Source organism: Aegilops tauschii, chromosome 5 (genome assembly GCF_002575655.3).
Source record: "Aegilops tauschii subsp. strangulata cultivar AL8/78 chromosome 5, Aet v6.0, whole genome shotgun sequence".
In the NCBI taxonomy this organism is placed as follows: domain Eukaryota; kingdom Viridiplantae; phylum Streptophyta; class Magnoliopsida; order Poales; family Poaceae; genus Aegilops; species Aegilops tauschii.
In genome coordinates, this window is record NC_053039.3 from 75,195,054 (window position 1) to 75,221,391 (window position 26,338).

The following is a 26,338-nucleotide window of genomic DNA, read 5'->3' on the forward strand; positions in this document are numbered from 1 at the left end:
GCGAGGAGCGCGTTCTGAAAGGCGTAAAAAAATACGTGTTGCTGCGGTATAGAGGGAGGGGTGGAAATCGTGGTAAACTCGTCTCCGTGTTTGAGGGGGGGGGGGGGGAGTAAGTAGTATATATAGGGCATTATCCATTATTAGGCAACGGTTGTAATGGTAGTAAGAATGACAATCATCTTTGAAGTGGACCTGGGAGTGGCAAGCATAAGGGACGAAGGCGGGGGTAACTTGTTGGATGCGATCATAGCAGCACTAAAGCACCGGATCCCATCAGAACTCCGAAGTTAAGCGTGCTTGGCCGCGATTGTACTAGGATGGGTGACCTCCTGGGAAGTCCTCGTGTTGCATTCCCTTTTTAATATTTTTTGCGCCTCATGACAAACATATCACATGTGCGCGATATATATTAACCCCGTTATATTATTTTTGACATTTGCGATATATTTTAGCTCGCTGCTCATTGGTCACGCGTCTAGAGGCGGCTTTGTGGCGCGAGGAGCGCGTTCTGAAAGGGGTAAAAAAATACGTGTTGCTGCGGTATAGAGGGAGGGGTGGAAACCGTGGTAAACTCGTCTCCGTGTTTGAGGGGGGGAGTAAGTAGTATATATAGGGCATTATCCATTATTAGGCAACGGTTGTAATGGTAGTAAGAATGACAATCATCTTTGCAGTGGACCTGGAAGTGGCCAGCATAAGGGACGAAGGCGGGGGAACATGTCGGATGTGATCATACCAGCACTAAAGCACTGGATCTCATCAGAACTCCGAAGTTAAGCGTGCTTGGGCGAGAGTAGTACTAGGATGGGTGACCTCCTGGGAAGTCCTCGTGTTCCATTCCCTTTTTAATTATTTTTTGCACCTCGTGACAAACATATCACATGTGCGCGATATATATTAACCCCGTTATATTATTTTTGACATTTGCGATATGTTTTAGCTCGCTGCCCATTGGTCACGTGTCCAGAGGCGGCTTTGTGGCGCGAGGAGCGCGTTGTGAAAGGGGTAGAAAAATACGTGTTGCTGCGGTATAGTGGGAGGGGTGGAAACCGTGGTAAACTCGTCTCCGTGTTTGAGGGGGGGGGGAGTAAGTAGTATATATAGGGCATTATCCATTATTAGGCAACGGTTGTAATGGTAGTAAGAATGACAATCATCTTTGCAGTGGACCTGGGAGTGGCAAGCATAAGGGACGAAGGCGGGGGTACCATGTCGGATGCGATCATACTAGCACTAAAGCACCGGATCCCATCAGAACTCCGAAGTTAAGCGTGCTTGGGCGAGAGTAGTACTAGGATGGGTGACCTCCTGGGAAGTCCTCGTGTTGCATTCCCTTTTTAATTATTTTTTGCGCCTCATGACAAACATATCACATGTGCGCGATATATATCAACCCCGTTATATTATTTTTGACATTTGCGATATGTTTTAGCTCGCTGCTCATTGGTCACGCGTCTAGAGGCGGCTTAGTGGCGCGAGGAGCGCGTTCTGAAAGGGGTAAAAAAATACGTGTTGCTGCGGTATGGAGGGAGGGGTGGAAACCGTGGTAAACTCGTCCCCGTGTTTGAGGGGGGGAGTAAGTAGTATATATAGGGCATTATCCATTATTAGGCAACGGTTGTAATCGTAGTAAGAATGACAATCATCTTTGTAGTGGACCTGGGAGTGGCAAGCATAAGGGACGAAGGCGGGGGTAACATGTTGGATGCGATCATACCAGCACTAAAGCACCGGATCCCATCAGAGGCGTCTTTGTGGCGCGAGGAGCGCGTTCTGAAAGGGGTAAAAAAATACGTGTTGCTGCGGTATAGAGGGAGGGGTGGAAACCGTGGTAAACTCGTCTCCGTGTTTGAGGGGGGGGGTAGTAAGTAGTATATATAGGGCATTATCCATTATTAGGCAACGGTTGTAATCGTGGTAAGAATGACAATCATCTTTGCAGTGGACCTGGGAGTGGCAAGCATAAGGGACGAAGGCGGGGGTAACATGTTGGATGCGATCATACCAGCACTAAAGCACCGGATCCCATCAGAGGCGTCTTTGTGGCGCGAGGAGCGCGTTCTGAAAGGGGTAAAAAAATACGTGTTGCTGCGGTATAGAGGGAGGGGTGGAAACCGTGGTAAACTCGTCTCCGTGTTTGAGGGTGGGAGTAAGTACTATATATAGGGCATTATCCATTATTAGGCAACGGTTGTAATGGTAGTAAGAATGACAATCATCTTTGCAGTGGACCTGGGAGTGGCAGCATAAGGGACGAAGGCGGGGGCAACATGTTGGATGCAATCATACCAGCACTAAAGCACCGGATCCCATCAGAACTCCGAAGTTAAGCGTGCTTGGGCGAGAGTAGTACTAGGATGGGTGACCTCCTGGGAAGTCCTCGTGTTGCATTCGCATTTTTAATTATTTTTTGTGCCTCATGACAAACATATCACATGTGCGCGATATATATTAACCCCGTTATATTATTTTTGACATTTGATATGTTTTAGCTCGCTGCTCATTGGTCACGCGTCTAGAGGCGGCTTTGTGGCGCGAGGAGCGCGTTCTGAAAGGCGTAAAAAAATACGTGTTGCTGCGGTATAGAGGGAGGGGTGGAAACCGTGGTAAACTCGTCTCCGTGTTTGAGGGGGCGGAGTAAGTAGTATATATAGGGCATTATCCATTATTAGGCAACGGTTGTAATCGTAGTAAGAATGACAATCATCTTTGAAGTGGACCTGGGAGTGGCAAGCATAAGGGACGAAGGCGGGGGTAACTTGTTGGATGCGATCATAGCAGCACTAAAGCACCGGATCCCATCAGAACTCCGAAGTTAAGCGTGCTTGGCCGCGATTGTACTAGGATGGGTGACCTCCTGGGAAGTCCTCGTGTTGCATTCCCTTTTTAATATTTTTTGCGCCTCATGACAAACATATCACATGTGCGCGATATATATTAACCCCGTTATATTATTTTTGACATTTGCGATATATTTTAGCTCGCTGCTCATTGGTCACGCGTCTAGAGGCGGCTTTGTGGCGCGAGGAGCGCGTTCTGAAAGGGGTAAAAAAATACGTGTTGCTGCGGTATAGAGGGAGGGGTGGAAACCGTGGTATACTCGTCTCCGTGTTTGAGGGGGGGAGTAAGTAGTATATATAGGGCATTATCCATTATTAGGCAACGGTTGTAATGGTAGTAAGAATGACAATCATCTTTGCAGTGGACCTGGAAGTGGCAAGCATAAGGGACGAAGGCGGGGGAACATGTAGGATGTGATCATACCAGCACTAAAGCACCGGATCTCATCAGAACTCCGAAGTTAAGCGTGCTTGGGCGAGAGTAGTACTAGGATGGGTGACCTCCTGGGAAGTCCTCGTGTTCCATTCCCTTTTTAATTATTTTTTGCACCTCGTGACAAACATATCACATGTGCGCGATATATATTAACCCCGTTATATTATTTTTGACATTTGCGATATGTTTTAGCTCGCTGCCCATTGGTCACGTGTCCAGAGGCGGCTTTGTGGCGCGAGGAGCGCGTTGTGAAAGGGGTAGAAAAATACGTGTTGCTGCGGTATAGTGGGAGGGGTGGAAACCGTGGTAAACTCGTCTCCGTGTTTGAGGGGGGGGGAGTAAGTAGTATATATACGGCATTATCCATTATTAGGCAACGGTTGTAATGGTAGTAAGAATGACAATCATCTTTGCAGTGGACCTGGGAGTGGCAAGCATAAGGGACGAAGGCGGGGGTAACATGTCGGATGCGATCATACTAGCACTAAAGCACCGGATCCCATCAGAACTCCGAAGTTAAGCGTGCTTGGGCGAGAGTAGTACTAGGATGGGTGATCTCCTGGGAAGTCCTCGTGTTGCATTCCCTTTTTAATTATTTTTTGCGCCTCATGACAAACATATCACATGTGCGCGATATATATCAACCCCGTTATATTATTTTTGACATTTGCGATATGTTTTAGCTCGCTGCTCATTGGTCACGCGTCTAGAGGCGGCTTAGTGGCGCGAGGAGCGCGTTCTGAAAGGGGTAAAAAAATACGTGTTGCTGCGGTATGGAGGGTGGGGTGGAAACCGTGGTAAACTCGTCCCCGTGTTTGAGGGGGGGGAGTAAGTAGTATATATAGGGCATTATCCATTATTAGGCAACGGTTGTAATCGTAGTAAGAATGACAATCATCTTTGCAGTGGACCTGGGAGTGGCAAGCATAAGGGACGAAGGCGGGGGTAACATGTTGGATGCGATCATACCAGCACTAAAGCACCGGATCCCATCAGAGGCGGCTTTGTGGCGCGAGGAGCGCGTTCTGAAAGGGGTAAAAAAATACGTGTTGCTGCGGTATAGAGGGAGGGGTGGAAACCGTGGTAAACTCGTCTCCGTGTTTGAGGGGGGGGGGTAGTAAGTAGTATATATAGGGCATTATCCATTATTAGGCAACGGTTGTAATCGTGGTAAGAATGACAATCATCTTTGCAGTGGACCTGGGAGTGGCAAGCATAAGGGACGAAGGCGGGGGTAACATGTTGGATGCGATCATACCAGCACTAAAGCACCGGATCCCATCAGAGGCGTCTTTGTGGCGCGAGGAGCGCGTTCTGAAAGGGGTAAAAAAATACGTGTTGCTGCGGTATAGAGGGAGGGGTGGAAACCGTGGTAAACTCGTCTCCGTGTTTGACGGTGGGAGTAAGTACTATATATAGGGCATTATCCATTATTAGGCAACGGTTGTAATGGTAGTAAGAATGACAATCATCTTTGCAGTGGACCTGGGAGTGGCAAGCATAAGGGACGAAGGCGGGGGTAACATGTTGGATGCGATCATATAAGCACTAAAGCACCGGATCCCATCAGAGGCGTCTTTGTGGCGCGAGGAGCGCGTTCTGAAAGGGGTAAAAAAATACGTGTTGCTGCGGTATAGAGGGAGGGGTGGAAACCGTGGTAAACTCGTCTCCGTGTTTGAGGGTGGGAGTAAGTACTATATATAGGGCATTATCCATTATTAGGCAACGGTTGTAATGGTAGTAAGAATGACAATCATCTTTGCAGTGGACCTGGGAGTGGCAGCATAAGGGACGAAGGCGGGAGCAACATGTTGGATGCAATCATACCAGCACTAAAGCACCGGATCCCATCAGAACTCCGAAGTTAAGCGTGCTTGGGCGAGAGTAGTACTAGGATGGGTGACCTCCTGGGAAGTCCTCGTGTTGCATTCGCATTTTTAATTATTTTTTGTCCCTCATGACAAACATATCACATGTGCGCGATATATATTAACCCCGTTATATTATTTTTGACATTTGATATGTTTTAGCTCGCTGCTCATTGGTCACGCGTCTAGAGGCGGCTTTGTGGCGCGAGGAGCGCGTTCTGAAAATGGTAAAAAAATACGTGTTGCTGCGGTATAGAGGGAGGGGTGGAAACCGTGGTAAACTAGTCTCCGTGTTTGAGGGGGGGAGTAAGTAGTATATATAGGGCATTATCCATTATTAGGCAACGGTTGTAATGGTAGTAAGAATGACAATCATCTTTGCAGTGGACCTGGGAGTGGCAAGCATAAGGGACGAAGGCGGGGGTAACATGTTGGATGCGATCATACCAGCACTAAAGCACCGGATCCCATCAGAACTCCGAAGTTAAGCGTGCTTGGGCGTGAGTAGTACTAGGATGGGTGACCTCCTGGGAAGTCCTCGTGTTGCATTCCCTTTTTAATTATTTTTTGCGCCTCATGACAAACATATCACATGTGCGCGATATATATTAACCCCGTTATATTATTTTTGACATTTGCGATATGTTTTAGCTCGCTGCTTTGTCACGCGTCTAGAGGCGGCTTTGTGGCGCGAGGAGCGCGTTCTGAAAGGGGTAAAAAAATACGTGTTGCTGCGGTATAGAGGGAGGGGTGGAAACCGTGGTAAACTAGTCTCCGTGTTTGAGGGGGGGAGTAAGTAGTATATATAGGGCATTATCCATTATTAGGCAACGGTTGTAATGGTAGTAAGAATGACAATCATCTTTGCAGTGGACCTGGGAGTGGCAAGCATAAGGGACGAAGGCGGGGGTAACATGTTGGATGTGATCATACCAGCACTAAAGCACCGGATCCCATCAGACCTCCGAAGTTAAGCGTGCTTGGGCGAGAGTAGTACTAGGATGGGTGACCTCCTGGGAAGTCCTCGTGTTGCATTCCCTTTTTAATTATTTTTTGCGCCTCATGACAAACATATCGCATGTGCGCGATATATATTAACCCTGTTATATTATTTTTGACATTTACGATATGTTTTAGCTCGCTGCTCATTGGTCACGCGTCTAGAGGCGGCTTTGTGGCGCGAGGAGCGCGTTCTGAAAGGCGTAAAAAAATACGTGTTGCTGCGGTATAGAGGGAGGGGTGGAAACCGTGGTAAACTCGTCTCCGTGTTTGAGGGGGGGGGGAGTAAGTAGTATATATAGGGCATTATCCATTATTAGGCAACGGTTGTAATCGTAGTAAGAATGACAATCATCTTTGCAGTGGACTTGGAAGTGGCAAGCATAAGGGACGAAGGCGGGGTTAACATGTTGGATGCGATCATACCAGCACTAAAGCACCGGATCCCATCAGAACTCCGAAGTTAAGCGTGCTTGGGCGAGATTGTACTAGGATGGGTGACCTCTTGGGAAGTCCTCGTGTTGCATTCCCTTTTTAATTATTTTTTGCGCCTCGTGACAAACATATCGCATGTGCGCGATATATATTAACCCCGTTATATTATTTTTGACATTTGCGATATGTTTTAGCTCGCTGCTCATTGGTCACGCGTCTAGATGCGGCTTTGTGGCGCGAGGAGCGCGTTCTGAAAGGGGTAAAAAAATACGTGTTGCTGCGGTATAGAGGGAGGGGTGGAAACCGTGGTAAACTCGTCTCCGTGTTTGAGGGGGGGGGGGAGTAAGTAGTATATATAGGGCATTATCCTTTATTAGGCAACGGTTGTAATGGTAGTAAGAATGACAATCATCTTTGCAGTGGACCTGGGAGTGGCAAGCACAAGGGACGAAGGCGGGGGTAACATGTTGGATGCGATCATACCAGCACTAAAGCACCGGATCCCATCAGAACTTCGAAGTTAAGCATGCTTGGGCGAGAGTAGTACTAGGATGGGTGACCTCCTGTGAAGTCCTCGTGTTGCATTCCCTTTTTAATTATTTTTTGCGCCTCATGACAAATATATCACATGTGCGCGATATATATTAACCCCGTTATATTATTTTTGACATTTGCGATATGTTTTAGCTCGCTGCTCATTGGTCACGCGTCTAGAGGCGGCTTTGTGGCGCTAGGAGCGCGTTCTGAAAGGGGTAAAAAAATACGTGTTGCTGCGGTATAGAGGGAGGGGTGGAAACCGTGGTAAACTCGTCTCCGTGTTTGAAGGGGGGGAGTAAGTAGTATATATAGGGCATTATCCATTATTAGGCAACGGTTGTAATGGTAGAAGAATGACAATCATCTTTGCAGTGGACCTAGGAGTGGCAAGCATAAGGGACGAAGGTGGGGGTAACATGTTGGATGCGATCATAGCAGCACTAAAGCACCGGATCCCATCAGAACTCCGAAGTTAAGCGTGCTTGGGCGAGAGTAGTACTAGGATATGGGTGACCTCCTGGGAAGTCCTCGTGCTGCATCCCTTTTTAATTATTTTTTGCGCCTCATGACAAACATATCACATGTGTGCGATATATATTAACCCCGTTATATTATTTTTTACATTTGCGATATGTTTTAGCTCGCTGCTCATTGGTCACGCGTCTAGAGGCGACTTTGTGGCGCGAGGAGCGCGTTCTGAAAGGAGTAAAAAAATACGTGTTGCTGCGGTATAGAGGGAGGGGTGGAAACCGTGTTAAACTCGTCTCCGTGTTTGAGGGGGGGGAGTAAGTAGTATATATAGGGCATTATCCATTATTAGGCAACGGTTGTAATCGTAGTAAGAATGACAATCATCTTTGAAGTGGACCTGGGAGTGGCAAGCATAAGGGACGAAGGCGGGGGTAACTTGTTGGATGCGATCATAGCAGCACTAAAGCACCGGATCCCATCAGAACTCCGAAGTTAAGCGTGCTTGGCCGCGATTGTACTAGGATGGGTGACCTCCTGGGAAGTCCTCGTGTTGCATTCCCTTTTTAATATTTTTTGCGCCTCATGACAAACATATCACATGTGCGCGATATATATTAACCCCGTTATATTATTTTTGACATTTGCGATATATTTTAGCTCGCTGCTCATTGGTCACGCGTCTAGAGGCGGCTTTGTGGCGCGAGGAGCGCGTTCTGAAAGGGGTAAAAAATACGTGTTGCTGCGGTATAGAGGGAGGGGTGGAAACCGTGGTAAACTCGTCTCCGTGTTTGAGGGGGGGAGTAAGTAGTATATATAGGGCATTATCCATTATTAGGCAACGGTTGTAATGGTAGTAAGAATGACAATCATCTTTGCAGTGGACCTGGAAGTGGCAAGCATAAGGGACGAAGGCGGGGGAACATGTCGGATGTGATCATACCAGCACTAAAGCACCGGATCTCATCAGAACTCTGAAGTTAAGCGTGCTTGGGCGAGAGTAGTACTAGGATGGGTGACCTCCTGGGAAGTCCTCGTGTTCCATTCCCTTTTTAATTATTTTTTGCACCTCGTGACAAACATATCACATGTGCGCGATATATATTAACCCCGTTATATTATTTTTGACATTTGCGATATGTTTTAGCTCGCTGCCCATTGGTCACGTGTCCAGAGGCGGCTTTGTGGCGCGAGGAGCGCGTTGTGAAAGGGGTAGAAAAATACGTGTTGCTGCGGTATAGTGGGAGGGGTGGAAACCGTGGTAAACTCGTCTCCGTGTTTGAGGGGGGGGGGAGTAAGTAGTATATATAGGGCATTATCCATTATTAGGCAACGGTTGTAATGGTAGTAAGAATGACAATCATCTTTGCAGTGGACCTGGGAGTGGCAAGCATAAGGGACGAAGGCGGGGGTAACATGTCGGATGTGATCATACTAGCACTAAAGCACCGGATCCCATCAGAACTCCGAAGTTAAGCGTGCTTGGGCGAGAGTAGTACTAGGATGGGTGACCTCCTGGGAAGTCCTCGTGTTGCATTCCCTTTTTAATTATTTTTTGCGCCTCATGACAAACATATCACATGTGCGCGATATATATCAACCCCGTTATATTATTTTTGACATTTGCGATATGTTTTAGCTCGCTGCTCATTGGTCACGCGTCTAGAGGCGGCTTAGTGGCGCGAGGAGCGCGTTCTGAAAGGGGTAAAAAAATACGTGTTGCTGCGGTATGGAGGGAGGGGTGGAAACCGTGGTAAACTCGTCCCCGTGTTTGAGGGGGGGGGAGTAAGTAGTATATATAGGGCATTATCCATTATTAGGCAACGGTTGTAATCGTAGTAAGAATGACAATCATCTTTGCAGTGGACCTGGGAGTGGCAAGCATAAGGGACGAAGGCGGGGGTAACATGTTGGATGCGATCATACCAGCACTAAAGCACCGGATCCCATCAGAGGCGGCTTTGTGGCGCGAGGAGCGCGTTCTGAAAGGGGTAAAAAAATACGTGTTGCTGCGGTATAGAGGGAGGGGTGGAAACCGTGGTAAACTCGTCTCCGTGTTTGAGGGGGGGGGGGGGTAGTAAGTAGTATATATAGGGCATTATCCATTATTAGGCAACGGTTGTAATCGTGGTAAGAATGACAATCATCTTTGCAGTGGACCTGGGAGTGGCAAGCATAAGGGACGAAGGCGGGGGTAACATGTTGGATGCGATCATACCAGCACTAAAGCACCGGATCCCATCAGAGGCGACTTTGTGGCGCGAGGAGCGCGTTCTGAAAGGGGTAAAAAAATACGTGTTGCTGCGGTATAGAGGGAGGGGTGGAAACCGTGGTAAACTCGTCTCCGTGTTTGAGGGGGGGGAGTAAGTAGTATATATAGGGCATTATCCATTATTAGGCAACGGTTGTAATGGTAGTAAGAATGACAATCATCTTTGCAGTGGACCTGGGAGTGGCAAGCATAAGGGACGAAGGCGGGGGTAACATGTTGGATGCGATCATAGCAGGGCTAAAGCATCGGATCCCATCAGAACTCCAAAGTTAAGCGTGCTTGGGCGAGAGTAGTACTAGGGTGGGTCACCTCCTGGGAAGTCCTCGTGTTGCATTCCCTTTTTAATTATTTGTTGCGCCTCATGACAAACATATCACATGTGCGCGATATATATTAACCCCGTTATATTATTTTTGACATTTGCGATATGTTTTAGCTGGCTGCTCATTGGTCACGCGTCTAGAGGCGGCTTTGTGGCGCGAGGAGCGCGTTCTGAAAGGCGTAAAAAAATACGTGTTGCTGCGGTATAGAGGGAGGGGTGGAAATCGTGGTAAACTCGTCTCCGTGTTTGAGGGGGGGGGGAGTAAGTAGTATATATAGGGCATTATCCATTATTAGGCAACGGTTGTAATGGTAGTAAGAATGACAATCATCTTTGAAGTGGACCTGGGAGTGGCAAGCATAAGGGACGAAGGCGGGGGTAACTTGTTGGATGCGATCATAGCAGCACTAAAGCACCGGATCCCATCAGAACTCCGAAGTTAAGCGTGCTTGGCCGCGATTGTACTAGGATGGGTGACCTCCTGGGAAGTCCTCGTGTTGCATTCCCTTTTTAATATTTTTTGCGCCCCATGACAAACATATCACATGTGCGCGATATATATTAACCCCGTTATATTATTTTTGACATTTGCGATATATTTTAGCTCGCTGCTCATTGGTCACGCGTCTAGAGGCGGCTTTGTGGCGCGAGGAGCGCGTTCTGAAAGGGGTAAAAAAATACGTGTTGCTGCGGTATAGAGGGAGGGGTGGAAACCGTGGTAAACTCGTCTCCGTGTTTGAGGGGGGGAGTAAGTAGTATATATAGGGCATTATCCATTATTAGGCAACGGTTGTAATGGTAGTAAGAATGACAATCATCTTTGCAGTGGACCTGGAAGTGGCAAGCATAAGGGACGAAGGCGGGGGAACATGTCGGATGTGATCATACCAGCACTAAAGCACCGGATCTCATCAGAACTCCGAAGTTAAGCGTGCTTGGGCGAGAGTAGTACTAGGATGGGTGACCTCCTGGGAAGTCCTCGTGTTCCATTCCCTTTTTAATTATTTTTTGCACCTCGTGACAAACATATCACATGTGCGCGATATATATTAACCCCGTTATATTATTTTTGACATTTGCGATATGTTTTAGCTCGCTGCCCATTGGTCACGTGTCCAGAGGCGGCTTTGTGGCGCGAGGAGCGCGTTGTGAAAGGGGTAGAAAAATACGTGTTGCTGCGGTATAGTGGGAGGGGTGGAAACCGTGGTAAACTCGTCTCCGTGTTTGAGGGGGGGGGAGTAAGTAGTATATATAGGGCATTATCCATTATTAGGCAACGGTTGTAATGGTAGTAAGAATGACAATCATCTTTGCAGTGGACCTGGGAGTGGCAAGCATAAGGGACGAAGGCGGGGGTAACATGTCGGATGCGATCATACTAGCACTAAAGCACCGGATCCCATCAGAACTCCGAAGTTAAGCGTGCTTGTGCGAGAGTAGTACTAGGATGGGTGACCTCCTGGGAAGTCCTCGTGTTGCATTCCCTTTTTAATTATTTTTTGCGCCTCATGACAAACATATCACATGTGCGCGATATATATCAACCCCGTTATATTATTTTTGACATTTGCGATATGTTTTAGCTCGCTGCTCATTGGTCACGCGTCTAGAGGCGGCTTAGTGGCGCGAGGAGCGCGTTCTGAAAGGGGTAAAAAAATACGTGTTGCTGCGGTATAGAGGGAGGGGTGGAAACCGTGGTAAACTCATCCCCGTGTTTGAGGGGGGGGGGAGTAAGTAGTATATATAGGGCATTATCCATTATTAGGCAACGGTTGTAATCGTAGTAAGAATGACAATCATCTTTGAAGTGGACCTGGGAGTGGCAAGCATAAGGGACGAAGGCGGGGGTAACATGTTGGATGCGATCATACCAGCACTAAAGCACTGGATCCCATCAGAGGCGGCTTTGTGGCGCGAGGAGCGCGTTCTGAATGGGGTAAAAAAATACGTGTTGCTGCGGTATAGAGGGAGGGGTGGAAACCGTGGTAAACTCGTCTCCGTGTTTGAGGAGGGGAGTAAGTAGTATATATAGGGCATTATCCATTATTAGGCAACGGTTGTAATTGTGGTAAGAATGACAATCATCTTTGCAGTGGACCTGGGAGTGGCAAGCATAAGGGACGAAGGCGGGGGTAACATGTTGGATGCGATCATACCAGCACTAAAGCACCGGATCCCATCAGAGGCGTCTTTGTGGCGCGAGGAGCGCGTTCTGAAAGGGGTAAAAAAATACGTGTTGCTGCGGTATAGAGGGAGGGGTGGAAACCGTGGTAAACTAGTCTCCGTGTTTGAGGGGGGGAGTAAGTAGTATATATAGGGCATTATCCATTATTAGGCAACGGTTGTAATGGTAGTAAGAATGACAATCATCTTTGCAGTGGACCTGGGAGTGGCAAGCATAAGGGACGAAGGCGGGGGTAACATGTTGGATGTGATCATACCAGCACTAAAGCACCGGATCCCATCAGACCTCCGAAGTTAAGCGTGCTTGGGCGAGAGTAGTACTAGGATGGGTGACCTCCTGGGAAGTCCTCGTGTTGCATTCCCTTTTTAATTATTTTTTGCGCCTCATGACAAACATATCGCATGTGCGCGATATATATTAACCCTGTTATATTATTTTTGACATTTGCGATATGTTTTAGCTCGCTGCTCATTGGTCACGCGTCTAGAGGCGGCTTTGTGGCGCGAGGAGCGCGTTCTGAAAGGCGTAAAAAAATACGTGTTGCTGCGGTATAGAGGGAGGGGTGGAAACCGTGGTAAACTCGTCTCCGTGTTTGAGGGGGGGGGAGTAAGTAGTATATATAGGGCATTATCCATTATTAGGCAACGGTTGTAATCGTAGTAAGAATGACAATCATCTTTGCAGTGGACTTGGGAGTGGCAAGCATAAGGGACGAAGGCGGGGGTAACATGTTGGATGCGATCATACCAGCACTAAAGCACCGGATCCCATCAGAACTCCGAAGTTAAGCGTGCTTGGGCGAGATTGTACTAGGATGGGTGACCTCCTGGGAAGTCCTCGTGTTGCATTCCCTTTTTAATTATTTTTTGCGCCTCGTGACAAACATATCGCATGTGCGCGATATATATTAACCCCGTTATATTATTTTTGACATTTGCGATATGTTTTAGCTCGCTGCTCATTGGTCACGCGTCTAGATGCGGCTTTGTGGCGCGAGGAGCGCGTTCTGAAAGGGGTAAAAAAATACGTGTTGCTGCGGTATAGAGGGAGGGGTGGAAATCGTGGTAAACTCGTCTCCGTGTTTGAGGGGGGGGGGGAGTAAGTAGTATATATAGGGCATTATCCTTTATTAGGCAACGGTTGTAATGGTAGTAAGAATGACAATCATCTTTGCAGTGGACCTGGGAGTGGCAAGCACAAGGGACGAAGGCGGGGGTAACATGTTGGATGCGATCATACCAGCACTAAAGCACCGGATCCCATCAGAACTTCGAAGTTAAGCGTGCTTGGGCGAGAATAGTACTAGGATGGGTGACCTCCTGTGAAGTCCTCGTGTTGCATTCCCTTTTTAATTATTTTTTGCGCCTCATGACAAATATATCACATGTGCGCGATATATATTAACCCCGTTATATTATTTTTGACATTTGCGATATGTTTTAGCTCGCTGCTCATTGGTCACGCGTCTAGAGGCGGCTTTGTGGCGCTAGGAGCGCGTTCTGAAAGGGGTAAAAAAATACGTGTTGCTGCGGTATAGAGGGAGGGGTGGAACCGTGGTAAACTCGTCTCCGTGTTTGAAGGGGGGGAGTAAGTAGTATATATAGGGCATTATCCATTATTAGGCAACGGTTGTAATGGTAGAAGAATGACAATCATCTTTGCAGTGGACCTAGGAGTGGCAAGCATAAGGGACGAAGGTGGGGGTAACATGTTGGATGCGATCATAGCAGCACTAAAGCACCGGATCCCATCAGAACTCCGAAGTTAAGCGTGCTTGGGCGAGAGTAGTACTAGGATATGGGTGACCTCCTGGGAAGTCCTCGTGCTGCATCCCTTTTTAATTATTTTTTGCGCCTCATGACAAACATATCACATGTGTGCGATATATATTAACCCCGTTATATTATTTTTTACATTTGCGATATGTTTTAGCTCGCTGCTCATTGGTCACGCGTCTAGAGGCGACTTTGTGGCGCGAGGAGCGCGTTCTGAAAGGGGTAAAAAAATACGTGTTGCTGCGGTATAGAGGGAGGGGTGGAAACCGTGGTAAACTCGTCTCCGTGTTTGAGGGGGGGGAGTAAGTAGTATATATAGGGCATTATCTATTATTAGGCAACGGTTGTAATGGTAGTAAGAATGACAATCATCTTTGCAGTGGACCTGGGAGTGGCAAGCATAAGGGACGAAGGCGGGGGTAACATGTTGGATGCGATCATAGCAGGGCTAAAGCATCGGATCCCATCAGAACTCCAAAGTTAAGCGTGCTTGGGCGAGAGTAGTACTAGGGTGGGTGACCTCCTGGGAAGTCCTCGTGTTGCATTCCCTTTTTAATTATTTGTTGCGCCTCATGACAAACATATCACATGTACGCGATATATATTAACCCCGTTATATTATTTTTGACATTTGCGATATGTTTTAGCTGGCTGCTCATTGGTCACGCGTCTAGAGGCGGCTTTGTGGCGCGAGGAGCGCGTTCTGAAAGGCGTAAAAAAATACGTGTTGCTGCGGTATAGAGGGAGGGGTGGAAATCGTGGTAAACTCGTCTCCGTGTTTGAGGGGGGGGGGAGTAAGTAGTATATATAGGGCATTATCCATTATTAGGCAACGGTTGTAATGGTAGTAAGAATGACAATCATCTTTGAAGTGGACCTGGGAGTGGCAAGCATAAGGGACGAAGGCGGGGGTAACATGTTGGATGCGATCATAGCAGCACTAAATCACCGGATCCCATCAGAACTCTGAAGTTAAGCGTGCTTGGCCGCGATTGTACTAGGATGGGTGACCTCCTGGGAAGTCCTCGTGTTGCATTCCCTTTTTAATTATTTTTTGCGCCTCATGACAAACATATCACATGTGCGCGATATATATTAACCCCGTTATATTATTTTTGACATTTGCGATATGTTTTAGCTCGCTGCTCATTGGTCACGCGTCTAGAGGCGGCTTTGTGGCGCGAGGAGCGCGTTCTGAAAGGGGTAAAAAAATACGTGTTGCTGCGGTATAGAGGGAGGGGTGGAAACCGTGGTAAACTCGTCTCCGTGTTTGAGGGGGGGAGTAAGTAGTATATATAGGGCATTATCCATTATTAGGCAACGGTTGTAATGGTAGTAAGAATGACAATCATCTTTGCAGTGGACCTGGGAGTGGCAAGCATAAGGGACGAAGGCGGGGGAACATGTCGGATGTGATCATAGCAGCACTAAAGCACCGGATCCCATCAGAACTCCGAAGTTAAGCGTGCTTGGGCGAGAGTAGTACTAGGATGGGTGACCTCCTGGGAAGTCCTCCTGTTCCATTCCCTTTTTAATTATTTTTTGCACCTCGTGACAAACATATCGCATGTGCGCGATATATATTAACCCCGTTATATTATTTTTGACATTTGCGATATGTTTTAGCTCGCTGCCCATTGGTCACGTGTCCAGAGGCGGCTTTGTGGCGCGAGGAGCGCGTTGTGAAAGGGGTAGAAAAATACGTGTTGCTGCGGTATAGTGGGAGGGGTGGAAACCGTGGTAAACTCGTCTCCGTGTTTGAGGGGGGGGAGTAAGTAGTATATATAGGGCATTATCCATTATTAGGCAACGGTTGTAATGGTAGTAAGAATGACAATCATCTTTGCAGTGGACCTGGGAGTGGCAAGCATAAGGGACGAAGGCGGGGGTAACATGTCGGATGCGATCATACTAGCACTAAAGCACCGGATCCCATCAGAACTCCGAAGTTAAGCGTGCTTGGGCGAGAGTAGTACTAGGATGGGTGACCTCCTGGGAAGTCCTCGTGTTGCATTCCCTTTTTAATTATTTTTTGCGCCTCATGACAAACATATCACATGTGCGCGATATATATCAACCCCGTTATATTATTTTTTGACATTTGCGATATGTTTTAGCTCGCTGCTCATTGGTCACGCGTCTAGAGGCGGCTTTGTGGCGCGAGGAGCGCGTTCTGAAAGGGGTAAAAAAATACGTGTTGCTGCGGTATGGAGGGAGGGGTGGAAACCGTGGTAAACTCGTCCCCGTGTTTGAGGGGGGGAGTAAGTAGTATATATAGGGCATTATCCATTATTAGGCAACGGTTGTAATCGTAGTAAGAATGACAATCATCTTTGCAGTGGACCTGGGAGTGGCAAGCATAAGGGACGAAGGCGGGGGTAACATGTTGGATGCGATCATACCAGCACTAAAGCACCGGATCCCATCAGAGGCGGCTTTGTGGCGCGAGGAGCGCGTTCTGAAAGGGGTAAAAAAATACGTGTTGCTGCGGTATAGAGGGAGGGGTGGAAACCGTGGTAAACTCGTCTCCGTGTTTGACGGGGGGGGGGAGTAAGTAGTATATATAGGGCATTATCCATTATTAGGCAACGGTTGTAATCGTGGTAAGAATGACAATCATCTTTGCAGTGGACCTGGGAGTGGCAAGCATAAGGGACGAAGGCGGGGGTAACATGTTGGATGCGATCATACCAGCACTAAAGCACCGGATCCCATCAGAGGCGTCTTTGTGGCGCGAGGAGCGCATTCTGAAAGGGGTAAAAAATACGTGTTGCTGCGGTATAGAGGGAGGGGTGGAAACCGTGGTAAACTCGTCTCCGTGTTTGAGGGGGGGAGTAAGTACTATATATAGGGCATTATCCATTATTAGGCAACGGTTGTAATGGTAGTAAGAATGACAATCATCTTTGCAGTGGACCTGGGAGTGGCAGCATAAGGGACGAAGGCGGGGGCAACATGTTGGATGCAATCATACCAGCACTAAAGCACCGGATCCCATCAGAACTCCGAAGTTAAGCGTGCTTGGGCGAGAGGAGTACTAGGATGGGTGACCTCCTGGGAAGTCCTCGTGTTGCATTCACATTTTTAATTATTTTTTGTGCCTCATGACAAACATATCACATGTGCGCGATATATATTAACCCCGTTATATTATTTTTGACATTTGATATGTTTTAGCTCGCTGCTCATTGGTCACGCGTCTAGAGGCGGCTTTGTGGCGCGAAGAGCGCGTTCTGAAAATGGTAAAAAAATACGTGTTGCTGCGGTATAGAGGGAGGGGTGGAAGCCGTGGTAAACTAGTCTCCGTGTTTGAGGGGGGGAGTAAGTAGTATATATAGGGCATTATCCATTATTAGGCAACGGTTGTAATGGTAGTAAGAATGACAATCATCTTTGCAGTGGACCTGGGAGTGGCAAGCATAAGGGACGAAGGCGGGGGTAACATGTTGGATGCGATCATACCAGCACTAAAGCACCGGATCCCATCAGAACTCCGAAGTTAAGCGTGCTTGGGCGAGAGTAGTACTAGGATGGGTGACCTCCTGGGAAGTCCTCGTGTTGCATTCCCTTTTTAATTATTTTTTGCGCCTCATGACAAACATATCACATGTGCGCGATATATATTAACCCCGTTATATTATTTTTGACATTTGCGATATGTTTTAGCTCGCTGCTTTGTCACGCGTCTAGAGGCGGCTTTGTGGCGCGAGGAGCGCGTTCTGAAAGGGGTAAAAAAATACGTGTTGCTGCGGTATGGACGGAGGGGTTGAAACCGTGGTAAACTCATCTCCGTGTTTGAGGGGGGGGGGAGTAAGTAGTATATATAAGGCATTATCCATTATTAGGCAACGGTGGTAATCGTAGTAAGAATGACAATCATCTTTGCAGTGGACCTAGGAGTGGCAAGCATAAGGGACGAAGGCGGGGGTAACATGTTGGATGCGATCATACCAGCACTAAAGCACCGGATCCCATCAGAGGCGGCTTTGTGGCGCGAGGAGCGCGTTCTGAAAGGGGTAAAAAAATACGTGTTGCTGCGGTATAGAGGGAGGGGTGGAAACCGTGGTAAACTCGTCTCCGTGTTTGAGGGGGGGAGTAAGTAGTATATATAGGGCATTATCCATTATTAGGCAACGGTTGTAATGGTAGTAAGAATGACAATCATCTTTGCAGTGGACCTGGGAGTGGCAGCATAAGGGACGAAGGCGGGGGTAACATGTTGGATGCGATCATACCAGCACTAAAGCACCGGATCCCATCAAAACTCCGAAGTTAAGCGTGCTTGGGCGAGAGTAGTACTAGGATGGGTGACCTCCTGGGAAGTCCTCGTGTTGCATTCCCTTTTTAATTATTTTTTGCTCCTCATGACAAACATATCACATGTGCGCGATATATATTAACCCCGTTATATTGTTTTTGACATTTGCGATATGTTTTAGCTCGCTGCTCATTGGTCACGCGTCTAGAGGCGGCTTTGTGGCGCGAGGAGCGCGTTCTGAAAGGGGAATAAATACGTGTTGCTGCGGTATAGAGGGAGGGGTGGAAACCGTGGTAAACTCGTCTCCGTGTTTGACGGGGGGGAGTAAGTAGTATATATAGGGCATTATCCATTATTAGGCAACGGTTGTAATGGTAGTAAGAATGACAATCATCTTTGCAGTGGACCTGGGAGTGGCAAGCATAAGGGACGAAGGCGGGGGTAACATGTTGGATGCGATCATACCAGCACTAAAGCACCGGATCCCATCAGAACTCCGAAGTTAAGCGTGCTTGGGCGAGAGTAGTACTAGGATGGGTGACCTCCTGGGAAGTCCTCGTGTTGCATTCCCTTTTTAATTATTTTTTGCGCCTCATGACAAACATATCACATGTGCGCGATATATATTAACCCCGTTATATTATTTTTGACATTTGCGATATGTTTTAGCTCGCTGCTTTGTCACGCGTCTAGAGGCGGCTTTGTGGCGCGAGGAGCGCGTTCTGAAAGTGGTAAAAAAATACGTGTTGCTGCGGTATGGACGGAGGGGTGGAAACCGTGGTAAACTCATCTCCGTGTTTGAGGGGGGGGGAGTAAGTAGTATATATAAGGCATTATCCATTATTAGGCAACGGTTGTAATCGTAGTAAGAATGACAATCATCTTTGCAGTGGACCTGGGAGTGGCAAGCATAAGGGACGAAGGCGGGGGTAACATGTTGGATGCGATCATACCAGGACTAAAGCACCGGATCCCATCAGAGGCGGCTTTGTGGCGCGAGGAGCGCGTTCTGAAAGGGGTAAAAAAATACGTGTTGCTGCGGTATAGAGGGAGGGGTGGAAACCGTGGTAAACTCGTCTCCGTGTTTGAGGGGGGGAGTAAGTACTATATATAGGGCATTATCCATTATTAGGCAACGGTTGTAATGGTAGTAAGAATGACAATCATCTTTGCAGTGGACCTGGGAGTGGCAGCATAAGGGACGAAGGCGGGGGCAACATGTTGGATGCAATCATACCAGCACTAAAGCACCGGATCCCATCAGAACTCCGAAGTTAAGCGTGCTTGGGCGAGAGGAGTACTAGGATGGGTGACCTCCTGGGAAGTCCTCGTGTTGCATTCACATTTTTAATTATTTTTTGTGCCTCATGACAAACATATCACATGTGCGCGATATATATTAACCCCGTTATATTATTTTTGACATTTGATATGTTTTAGCTCGCTGCTCATTGGTCACGCGTCTAGAGGCGGCTTTGTGGCGCGAAGAGCGCGTTCTGAAAATGGTAAAAAAAAAACGTGTTGCTGCGGTATAGAGGGAGGGGTGGAAACCGTGGTAAACTAGTCTCCGTGTTTGAGGGGGGGAGTAAGTAGTATATATAGGGCATTATCCATTATTAGGCAACGGTTGTAATGGTAGTAAGAATGACAATCATCTTTGCAGTGGACCTGGGAGTGGCAAGCATAAGGGACGAAGGCGGGGGTAACATGTTGGATGCGATCATACCAGCACTAAAGCACCGGATCCCATCAGAACTCCGAAGTTAAGCGTGCTTGGGCGAGAGTAGTACTAGGATGGGTGACCTCCTGGGAAGTCCTCGTGTTGCATTCCCTTTTTAATTATTTTTTGCGCCTCATGACAAACATATCACATGTGCGCGATATATATTAACCCCGTTATATTATTTTTGACATTTGCGATATGTTTTAGCTCGCTGCTTTGTCACGCGTCTAGAGGCGGCTTTGTGGCGCGAGGAGCGCGTTCTGAAAGGGGTAAAAAAATACGTGTTGCTGCGGTATGGACGGAGGGGTGGAAACCGTGGTAAACTCATCTCCGTGTTTGAGGGGGGGGGGGAGTAAGTAGTATATATAAGGCATTATCCATTATTAGGCAACGGTGGTAATCGTAGTAAGAATGACAATCATCTTTGCAGTGGACCTAGGAGTGGCAAGCATAAGGGACGAAGGCGGGGGTAACATGTTGGATGCGATCATACCAGCACTAAAGCACCGGATCCCATCAGAGGCGGCTTTGTGGCGCGAGGAGCGCGTTCTGAAAGGGGTAAAAAAATACGTGTTGCTGCGGTATAGAGGGAGGGGTGGAATCCGTGGTAAACTCGTCTCCGTGTTTGAGGGGGGGAGTAAGTAGTATATATAGGGCATTATCCATTATTAGGCAACGGTTGTAATGGTAGTAAGAATGACAATCATCTTTGCAGTGGACCTGGGAGTGGCAGCATAAGGGACGAAGGCGGGGGTAACATGTTGGATGCGATCATACCAGCACTAAAGCACCGGATCCCATCAAAACTCCGAAGTTAAGCGTGCTTGGGCGAGAGTAGTACTAGGATGGGTGACCTCCTGGGAAGTCCTCGTGTTGCATTCCCTTTTTAATTATTTTTTGCTCCTCATGACAAACATATCACATGTGCGCGATATATATTAACCCCGTTATATTGTTTTTGACATTTGGTATGTTTTAGCTCGCTGCTCATTGGTCACGCGTCTAGAGGCGGCTTTGTGGCGCGAAGAGCGCGTTCTGAAAATGGTAAAAAAAATACGTGTTGCTGCGGTATAGAGGGAGGGGTGGAAACCGTGGTAAACTAGTCTCCGTGTTTGAGGGGGGGAGTAAGTAGTATATATAGGGCATTATCCATTATTAGGCAACGGTTGTAATGGTAGTAAGAATGACAATCATCTTTGCAGTGGACCTGGGAGTGGCAAGCATAAGGGACGAAGGCGGGGGTAACATGTTGGATGCGATCATACCAGCACTAAAGCACCGGATCCCATCAGAACTCCGAAGTTAAGCGTGCTTGGGCGAGAGTAGTACTAGGATGGGTGACCTCCTGGGAAGTCCTCGTGTTGCATTCCCTTTTTAATTATTTTTTGCGCCTCATGACAAACATATCACATGTGCGCGATATATATTAACCCCGTTATATTATTTTTGACATTTGCGATATGTTTTAGCTCGCTGCTTTGTCACGCGTCTAGAGGCGGCTTTGTGGCGCGAGGAGCGCGTTCTGAAAGGGGTAAAAAAATACGTGTTGCTGCGGTATGGACGGAGGGGTGGAAACCGTGGTAAACTCATCTCCGTGTTTGAGGGGGGGGGAGTAAGTAGTATATATAAGGCATTATCCATTATTAGGCAACGGTGGTAATCGTAGTAAGAATGACAATCATCTTTGCAGTGGACCTAGGAGTGGCAAGCATAAGGGACGAAGGCGGGGGTAACATGTTGGATGCGATCATACCAGCACTAAAGCACCGGATCCCATCAGAGGCGGCTTTGTGGCGCGAGGAGCGCGTTCTGAAAGGGGTAAAAAAATACGTGTTGCTGCGGTATAGAGGGAGGGGTGGAATCCGTGGTAAACTCGTCTCCGTGTTTGAGGGGGGGAGTAAGTAGTATATATAGGGCATTATCCATTATTAGGCAACGGTTGTAATGGTAGTAAGAATGACAATCATCTTTGCAGTGGACCTGGGAGTGGCAGCATAAGGGACGAAGGCGGGGGTAACATGTTGGATGCGATCATACCAGCACTAAAGCACCGGATCCCATCAAAACTCCGAAGTTAAGCGTGCTTGGGCGAGAGTAGTACTAGGATGGGTGACCTCCTGGGAAGTCCTCGTGTTGCATTCCCTTTTTAATTATTTTTTGCTCCTCATGACAAACATATCACATGTGCGCGATATATATTAACCCCGTTATATTGTTTTTGACATTTGCGATATGTTTTAGCTCGCTGCTCATTGGTCACGCGTCTAGAGGCGGCTTTGTGGCGCGAGGAGCGCGTTCTGAAAGGGGAATAAATACGTGTTGCTGCGGTATAGAGGGAGGGGTGGAAACCGTGGTAAACTCGTCTCCGTGTTTGACGGGGGGGAGTAAGTAGTATATATAGGGCATTATCCATTATTAGGCAACGGTTGTAATGGTAGTAAGAATGACAATCATCTTTGCAGTGGACCTGGGAGTGGCAAGCATAAGGGACGAAGGCGGGGGTAACATGTTGGATGCGATCATACCAGCACTAAAGCACCGGATCCCATCAGAACTCCGAAGTTAAGCGTGCTTGGGCGAGAGTAGTACTAGGATGGGTGACCTCCTGGGAAGTCCTCGTGTTGCATTCCCTTTTTAATTATTTTTTGCGCCTCATGACAAACATATCACATGTGCGCGATATATATTAACCCCGTTATATTATTTTTGACATTTGCGATATGTTTTAGCTCGCTGCTTTGTCACGCGTCTAGAGGCGGCTTTGTGGCGCGAGGAGCGCGTTCTGAAAGGGGTAAAAAAATACGTGTTGCTGCGGTATGGACGGAGGGGTGGAAACCGTGGTAAACTCATCTCCGTGTTTGAGGGGGGGGGGAGTAAGTAGTATATATAAGGCATTATCCATTATTAGGCAACGGTGGTAATCGTAGTAAGAATGACAATCATCTTTGCAGTGGACCTGGGAGTGGCAAGCATAAGGGACGAAGGCGGGGGTAACATGTTGGATGCGATCATACCAGGACTAAAGCACCGGATCCCATCAGAGGCGGCTTTGTGGCGCGAGGAGCGCGTTCTGAAAGGGGTAAAAAAATACGTGTTGCTGCGGTATAGAGGGAGGGGTGGAAACCGTGGTAAACTCGTCTCCGTGTTTGAGGGGGGGAGTAAGTAGTATATATAGGGCGTTATCCATTATTAGGCAACGGTTGTAATGGTAGTAAGAATGACAATCATCTTTGCAGTGGACCTGGGAGTGGCAGCATAAGGGACGAAGGCGGGGGTAACATGTTGGATGCGATCATACCAGCACTAAAGCACCGGATCCCATCAAAACTCCGAAGTTAAGCGTGCTTGGGCGAGAGTAGTACTAGGATGGGTGACCTCCTGGGAAGTCCTCGTGTTGCATTCCCTTTTTAATTTTTTTTGCTCCTCATGACAAACATATCACATGTGCGCGATATATATTAACCCCGTTATATTGTTTTTGACATTTGCGATATGTTTTAGCTCGCTGCTCATTGGTCACGCGTCTAGAGGCGGCTTTGTGGCGCGAGGAGCGCGTTCTGAAAGGGGAATAAATACGTGTTGCTGCGGTATAGAGGGAGGGGTGGAAACCGTGGTAAACTCGTCTCCGTGTTTGACGGGGGGGAGTAAGTAGTATATATAGGGCATTATCCATTATTAGGCAACGGTTGTAATGGTAGTAAGAATGACAATCATCTTTGCAGTGGACCTGGGAGTGGCAAGCATAAGGGACGAAGGCGGGGGTAACATGTTGGATGCGATCATACCAGCACTAAAGCACCGGATCCCATCAGAACTCCGAAGTTAAGCGTGCTTGGGCGAGAGTAGTACTAGGATGGGTGACCTCCTGGGAAGTCCTCGTGTTGCATTCCCTTTTTAATTATTTTTTGCGCCTCATGACAAACATATCACATGTGCGCGATATATATTAACCCCGTTATATTATTTTTGACATTTGCGATATGTTTTAGCTCGCTGCTTTGTCACGCGTCTAGAGGCGGCTTTGTGGCGCGAGGAGCGCGTTCTGAAAGGGGTAAAAAAATACGTGTTGCTGCGGTATGGACGGAGGGGTGGAAACCGTGGTAAACTCATCTCCGTGTTTGAGGGGGGGGGGAGTAAGTAGTATATATAAGGCATTATCCATTATTAGGCAACGGTGGTAATCGTAGTAAGAATGACAATCATCTTTGCAGTGGACCTGGGAGTGGCAAGCATAAGGGACGAAGGCGGGGGTAACATGTTGGATGCGATCATACCAGGACTAAAGCACCGGATCCCATCAGAGGCGGCTTTGTGGCGCGAGGAGCGCGTTCTGAAAGGGGTAAAAAAATACGTGTTGCTGCGGTATAGAGGGAGGGGTGGAAACCGTGGTAAACTCGTCTCCGTGTTTGAGGGGGGGAGTAAGTAGTATATATAGGGCGTTATCCATTATTAGGCAACGGTTGTAATGGTAGTAAGAATGACAATCATCTTTGCAGTGGACCTGGGAGTGGCAGCATAAGGGACGAAGGCGGGGGTAACATGTTGGATGCGATCATACCAGCACTAAAGCACCGGATCCCATCAAAACTCCGAAGTTAAGCGTGCTTGGGCGAGAGTAGTACTAGGATGGGTGACCTCCTGGGAAGTCCTCGTGTTGCATTCCCTTTTTAATTTTTTTTGCTCCTCATGACAAACATATCACATGTGCGCGATATATATTAACCCCGTTATATTGTTTTTGACATTTGCGATATGTTTTAGCTCGCTGCTCATTGGTCACGCGTCTAGAGGCGGCTTTGTGGCGCGAGGAGCGCGTTCTGAAAGGGGAATAAATACGTGTTGCTGCGGTATAGAGGGAGGGGTGGAAACCGTGGTAAACTCGTCTCCGTGTTTGACGGGGGGGAGTAAGTAGTATATATAGGGCATTATCCATTATTAGGCAACGGTTGTAATGGTAGTAAGAATGACAATCATCTTTGCAGTGGACCTGGGAGTGGGAAGCATAAGGGACGAAGGCGGGGGTAACATGTTGGATGCGATCATACCAGCACTAAAGCACCGGATCCCATCAGAACTCCGAAGTTAAGCGTGCTTGGGCGAGAGTAGTACTAGGATGGGTGACCTCCTGGGAAGTCCTCGTGTTGCATTCCCTTTTTAATTATTTTTTGCGCCTCATGACAAACATATCACATGTGCGCGATATATATTAACCCCGTTATATTATTTTTGACATTTGCGATATGTTTTAGCTCGCTGCTTTGTCACGCGTCTAGAGGCGGCTTTGTGGCGCGAGGAGCGCGTTCTGAAAGGGGTAAAAAAATACGTGTTGCTGCGGTATGGACGGAGGGGTGGAAACCGTGGTAAACTCATCTCCGTGTTTGAGGGGGGGGGGAGTAAGTAGTATATATAAGGCATTATCCATTATTAGGCAACGGTTGTAATCGTAGTAAGAATGACAATCATCTTTGCAGTGGACCTGGGAGTGGCAAGCATAAGGGACGAAGGCGGGGGTAACATGTTGGATGCGATCATACCAGGACTACAGCACCGGATCCCATCAGAGGCGGCTTTGTGGCGCGAGGAGCGCGTTCTGAAAGGGGTAAAAAAATACGTGTTGCTGCGGTATAGAGGGAGGGGTGGAAACCGTGGTAAACTCGTCTCCGTGTTTGAGGGGGGGAGTAAGTAGTATATATAGGGCGTTATCCATTATTAGGCAACGGTTGTAATGGTAGTAAGAATGACAATCATCTTTGCAGTGGACCTGGGAGTGGCAGCATAAGGGACGAAGGCGGGGGTAACATGTTGGATGCGATCATACCAGCACTAAAGCACCGGATCCCATCAAAACTCCGAAGTTAAGCGTGCTTGGGCGAGAGTAGTACTAGGATGGGTGACCTCCTGGGAAGTCCTCGTGTTGCATTCCCTTTTTAATTATTTTTTGCTCCTCATGACAAACATATCACATGTGCGCGATATATATTAACCCCGTTATATTGTTTTTGACATTTGCGATATGTTTTAGCTCGCTGCTCATTGGTCACGCGTCTAGAGGCGGCTTTGTGGCGCGAGGAGCGCGTTCTGAAAGGGGAATAAATACGTGTTGCTGCGGTATAGAGGGAGGGGTGGAAACCGTGGTAAACTCGTCTCCGTGTTTGACGGGGGGGAGTAAGTAGTATATATAGGGCATTATCCATTATTAGGCAACGGTTGTAATGGTAGT

At 47.7% G+C, this 26,338-nt stretch overlaps 43 non-coding genes across 43 annotated transcripts; all 43 read left to right on the top strand.

Moving 5' to 3' along the window:
* Positions 1-236: 236 nt before the first annotated feature.
* On the top strand, positions 237-354 carry LOC141024378 (5S ribosomal RNA). The gene has a single exon (XR_012185975.1). It is a non-coding gene; the product is annotated as a 5S ribosomal RNA (ribosomal RNA).
* A 368-nt stretch (positions 355-722) lies between these two features.
* Positions 723-841, top strand: LOC141023942 (5S ribosomal RNA). The gene has a single exon (XR_012185540.1). It is a non-coding gene; the product is annotated as a 5S ribosomal RNA (ribosomal RNA).
* A 373-nt stretch (positions 842-1,214) lies between these two features.
* On the top strand, positions 1,215-1,333 carry LOC141024793 (5S ribosomal RNA). The gene has a single exon (XR_012186290.1). It is a non-coding gene; the product is annotated as a 5S ribosomal RNA (ribosomal RNA).
* A 942-nt stretch (positions 1,334-2,275) lies between these two features.
* LOC141024782 (5S ribosomal RNA) lies at positions 2,276-2,394 on the top strand. Its single transcript, XR_012186279.1, has one exon. It is a non-coding gene; the product is annotated as a 5S ribosomal RNA (ribosomal RNA).
* Positions 2,395-2,764: 370 nt separating this feature from the next.
* On the top strand, positions 2,765-2,882 carry LOC141024379 (5S ribosomal RNA). Its single transcript, XR_012185976.1, has one exon. It is a non-coding gene; the product is annotated as a 5S ribosomal RNA (ribosomal RNA).
* A 368-nt stretch (positions 2,883-3,250) lies between these two features.
* LOC141023725 (5S ribosomal RNA) lies at positions 3,251-3,369 on the top strand. The gene has a single exon (XR_012185323.1). It is a non-coding gene; the product is annotated as a 5S ribosomal RNA (ribosomal RNA).
* A 372-nt stretch (positions 3,370-3,741) lies between these two features.
* Positions 3,742-3,860, top strand: LOC141023528 (5S ribosomal RNA). Its single transcript, XR_012185128.1, has one exon. It is a non-coding gene; the product is annotated as a 5S ribosomal RNA (ribosomal RNA).
* Positions 3,861-5,089: 1,229 nt separating this feature from the next.
* LOC141024784 (5S ribosomal RNA) lies at positions 5,090-5,208 on the top strand. Its single transcript, XR_012186281.1, has one exon. It is a non-coding gene; the product is annotated as a 5S ribosomal RNA (ribosomal RNA).
* A 369-nt stretch (positions 5,209-5,577) lies between these two features.
* LOC141023724 (5S ribosomal RNA) lies at positions 5,578-5,696 on the top strand. Its single transcript, XR_012185322.1, has one exon. It is a non-coding gene; the product is annotated as a 5S ribosomal RNA (ribosomal RNA).
* A 367-nt stretch (positions 5,697-6,063) lies between these two features.
* Positions 6,064-6,182, top strand: LOC141025085 (5S ribosomal RNA). Its single transcript, XR_012186582.1, has one exon. It is a non-coding gene; the product is annotated as a 5S ribosomal RNA (ribosomal RNA).
* A 373-nt stretch (positions 6,183-6,555) lies between these two features.
* On the top strand, positions 6,556-6,673 carry LOC141023533 (5S ribosomal RNA). The gene has a single exon (XR_012185133.1). It is a non-coding gene; the product is annotated as a 5S ribosomal RNA (ribosomal RNA).
* A 374-nt stretch (positions 6,674-7,047) lies between these two features.
* Positions 7,048-7,166, top strand: LOC141023931 (5S ribosomal RNA). The gene has a single exon (XR_012185529.1). It is a non-coding gene; the product is annotated as a 5S ribosomal RNA (ribosomal RNA).
* Positions 7,167-7,536: 370 nt separating this feature from the next.
* On the top strand, positions 7,537-7,657 carry LOC141024351 (5S ribosomal RNA). The gene has a single exon (XR_012185948.1). It is a non-coding gene; the product is annotated as a 5S ribosomal RNA (ribosomal RNA).
* Positions 7,658-8,027: 370 nt separating this feature from the next.
* Positions 8,028-8,145, top strand: LOC141024380 (5S ribosomal RNA). Its single transcript, XR_012185977.1, has one exon. It is a non-coding gene; the product is annotated as a 5S ribosomal RNA (ribosomal RNA).
* Positions 8,146-8,512: 367 nt separating this feature from the next.
* On the top strand, positions 8,513-8,631 carry LOC141024004 (5S ribosomal RNA). The gene has a single exon (XR_012185602.1). It is a non-coding gene; the product is annotated as a 5S ribosomal RNA (ribosomal RNA).
* Positions 8,632-9,004: 373 nt separating this feature from the next.
* Positions 9,005-9,123, top strand: LOC141025110 (5S ribosomal RNA). Its single transcript, XR_012186607.1, has one exon. It is a non-coding gene; the product is annotated as a 5S ribosomal RNA (ribosomal RNA).
* A 950-nt stretch (positions 9,124-10,073) lies between these two features.
* LOC141024495 (5S ribosomal RNA) lies at positions 10,074-10,192 on the top strand. Its single transcript, XR_012186093.1, has one exon. It is a non-coding gene; the product is annotated as a 5S ribosomal RNA (ribosomal RNA).
* A 373-nt stretch (positions 10,193-10,565) lies between these two features.
* Positions 10,566-10,683, top strand: LOC141024381 (5S ribosomal RNA). The gene has a single exon (XR_012185978.1). It is a non-coding gene; the product is annotated as a 5S ribosomal RNA (ribosomal RNA).
* A 368-nt stretch (positions 10,684-11,051) lies between these two features.
* On the top strand, positions 11,052-11,170 carry LOC141023726 (5S ribosomal RNA). Its single transcript, XR_012185324.1, has one exon. It is a non-coding gene; the product is annotated as a 5S ribosomal RNA (ribosomal RNA).
* A 372-nt stretch (positions 11,171-11,542) lies between these two features.
* LOC141023829 (5S ribosomal RNA) lies at positions 11,543-11,661 on the top strand. Its single transcript, XR_012185426.1, has one exon. It is a non-coding gene; the product is annotated as a 5S ribosomal RNA (ribosomal RNA).
* A 943-nt stretch (positions 11,662-12,604) lies between these two features.
* LOC141025086 (5S ribosomal RNA) lies at positions 12,605-12,723 on the top strand. The gene has a single exon (XR_012186583.1). It is a non-coding gene; the product is annotated as a 5S ribosomal RNA (ribosomal RNA).
* A 372-nt stretch (positions 12,724-13,095) lies between these two features.
* Positions 13,096-13,213, top strand: LOC141025207 (5S ribosomal RNA). The gene has a single exon (XR_012186705.1). It is a non-coding gene; the product is annotated as a 5S ribosomal RNA (ribosomal RNA).
* A 374-nt stretch (positions 13,214-13,587) lies between these two features.
* Positions 13,588-13,706, top strand: LOC141023681 (5S ribosomal RNA). The gene has a single exon (XR_012185280.1). It is a non-coding gene; the product is annotated as a 5S ribosomal RNA (ribosomal RNA).
* A 369-nt stretch (positions 13,707-14,075) lies between these two features.
* Positions 14,076-14,196, top strand: LOC141024352 (5S ribosomal RNA). Its single transcript, XR_012185949.1, has one exon. It is a non-coding gene; the product is annotated as a 5S ribosomal RNA (ribosomal RNA).
* Positions 14,197-14,566: 370 nt separating this feature from the next.
* Positions 14,567-14,685, top strand: LOC141024439 (5S ribosomal RNA). The gene has a single exon (XR_012186037.1). It is a non-coding gene; the product is annotated as a 5S ribosomal RNA (ribosomal RNA).
* A 373-nt stretch (positions 14,686-15,058) lies between these two features.
* Positions 15,059-15,176, top strand: LOC141024508 (5S ribosomal RNA). Its single transcript, XR_012186106.1, has one exon. It is a non-coding gene; the product is annotated as a 5S ribosomal RNA (ribosomal RNA).
* Positions 15,177-15,545: 369 nt separating this feature from the next.
* LOC141024437 (5S ribosomal RNA) lies at positions 15,546-15,664 on the top strand. Its single transcript, XR_012186034.1, has one exon. It is a non-coding gene; the product is annotated as a 5S ribosomal RNA (ribosomal RNA).
* A 371-nt stretch (positions 15,665-16,035) lies between these two features.
* LOC141024795 (5S ribosomal RNA) lies at positions 16,036-16,154 on the top strand. The gene has a single exon (XR_012186292.1). It is a non-coding gene; the product is annotated as a 5S ribosomal RNA (ribosomal RNA).
* A 943-nt stretch (positions 16,155-17,097) lies between these two features.
* LOC141025111 (5S ribosomal RNA) lies at positions 17,098-17,216 on the top strand. The gene has a single exon (XR_012186608.1). It is a non-coding gene; the product is annotated as a 5S ribosomal RNA (ribosomal RNA).
* Positions 17,217-17,585: 369 nt separating this feature from the next.
* On the top strand, positions 17,586-17,704 carry LOC141023547 (5S ribosomal RNA). Its single transcript, XR_012185147.1, has one exon. It is a non-coding gene; the product is annotated as a 5S ribosomal RNA (ribosomal RNA).
* Positions 17,705-18,358: 654 nt separating this feature from the next.
* LOC141025241 (5S ribosomal RNA) lies at positions 18,359-18,477 on the top strand. Its single transcript, XR_012186739.1, has one exon. It is a non-coding gene; the product is annotated as a 5S ribosomal RNA (ribosomal RNA).
* A 369-nt stretch (positions 18,478-18,846) lies between these two features.
* On the top strand, positions 18,847-18,965 carry LOC141023559 (5S ribosomal RNA). Its single transcript, XR_012185159.1, has one exon. It is a non-coding gene; the product is annotated as a 5S ribosomal RNA (ribosomal RNA).
* Positions 18,966-19,618: 653 nt separating this feature from the next.
* Positions 19,619-19,737, top strand: LOC141025112 (5S ribosomal RNA). Its single transcript, XR_012186609.1, has one exon. It is a non-coding gene; the product is annotated as a 5S ribosomal RNA (ribosomal RNA).
* A 370-nt stretch (positions 19,738-20,107) lies between these two features.
* Positions 20,108-20,226, top strand: LOC141023570 (5S ribosomal RNA). The gene has a single exon (XR_012185170.1). It is a non-coding gene; the product is annotated as a 5S ribosomal RNA (ribosomal RNA).
* A 655-nt stretch (positions 20,227-20,881) lies between these two features.
* LOC141025242 (5S ribosomal RNA) lies at positions 20,882-21,000 on the top strand. Its single transcript, XR_012186740.1, has one exon. It is a non-coding gene; the product is annotated as a 5S ribosomal RNA (ribosomal RNA).
* Positions 21,001-21,369: 369 nt separating this feature from the next.
* Positions 21,370-21,488, top strand: LOC141023580 (5S ribosomal RNA). Its single transcript, XR_012185180.1, has one exon. It is a non-coding gene; the product is annotated as a 5S ribosomal RNA (ribosomal RNA).
* A 653-nt stretch (positions 21,489-22,141) lies between these two features.
* LOC141025243 (5S ribosomal RNA) lies at positions 22,142-22,260 on the top strand. Its single transcript, XR_012186741.1, has one exon. It is a non-coding gene; the product is annotated as a 5S ribosomal RNA (ribosomal RNA).
* A 369-nt stretch (positions 22,261-22,629) lies between these two features.
* Positions 22,630-22,748, top strand: LOC141023591 (5S ribosomal RNA). Its single transcript, XR_012185191.1, has one exon. It is a non-coding gene; the product is annotated as a 5S ribosomal RNA (ribosomal RNA).
* A 654-nt stretch (positions 22,749-23,402) lies between these two features.
* LOC141025244 (5S ribosomal RNA) lies at positions 23,403-23,521 on the top strand. The gene has a single exon (XR_012186742.1). It is a non-coding gene; the product is annotated as a 5S ribosomal RNA (ribosomal RNA).
* Positions 23,522-23,889: 368 nt separating this feature from the next.
* LOC141023602 (5S ribosomal RNA) lies at positions 23,890-24,008 on the top strand. Its single transcript, XR_012185202.1, has one exon. It is a non-coding gene; the product is annotated as a 5S ribosomal RNA (ribosomal RNA).
* Positions 24,009-24,662: 654 nt separating this feature from the next.
* LOC141025245 (5S ribosomal RNA) lies at positions 24,663-24,781 on the top strand. The gene has a single exon (XR_012186743.1). It is a non-coding gene; the product is annotated as a 5S ribosomal RNA (ribosomal RNA).
* Positions 24,782-25,149: 368 nt separating this feature from the next.
* On the top strand, positions 25,150-25,268 carry LOC141023613 (5S ribosomal RNA). Its single transcript, XR_012185213.1, has one exon. It is a non-coding gene; the product is annotated as a 5S ribosomal RNA (ribosomal RNA).
* A 654-nt stretch (positions 25,269-25,922) lies between these two features.
* LOC141025246 (5S ribosomal RNA) lies at positions 25,923-26,041 on the top strand. Its single transcript, XR_012186744.1, has one exon. It is a non-coding gene; the product is annotated as a 5S ribosomal RNA (ribosomal RNA).
* The last annotated feature ends 297 nt before the right edge of the window (positions 26,042-26,338 follow it).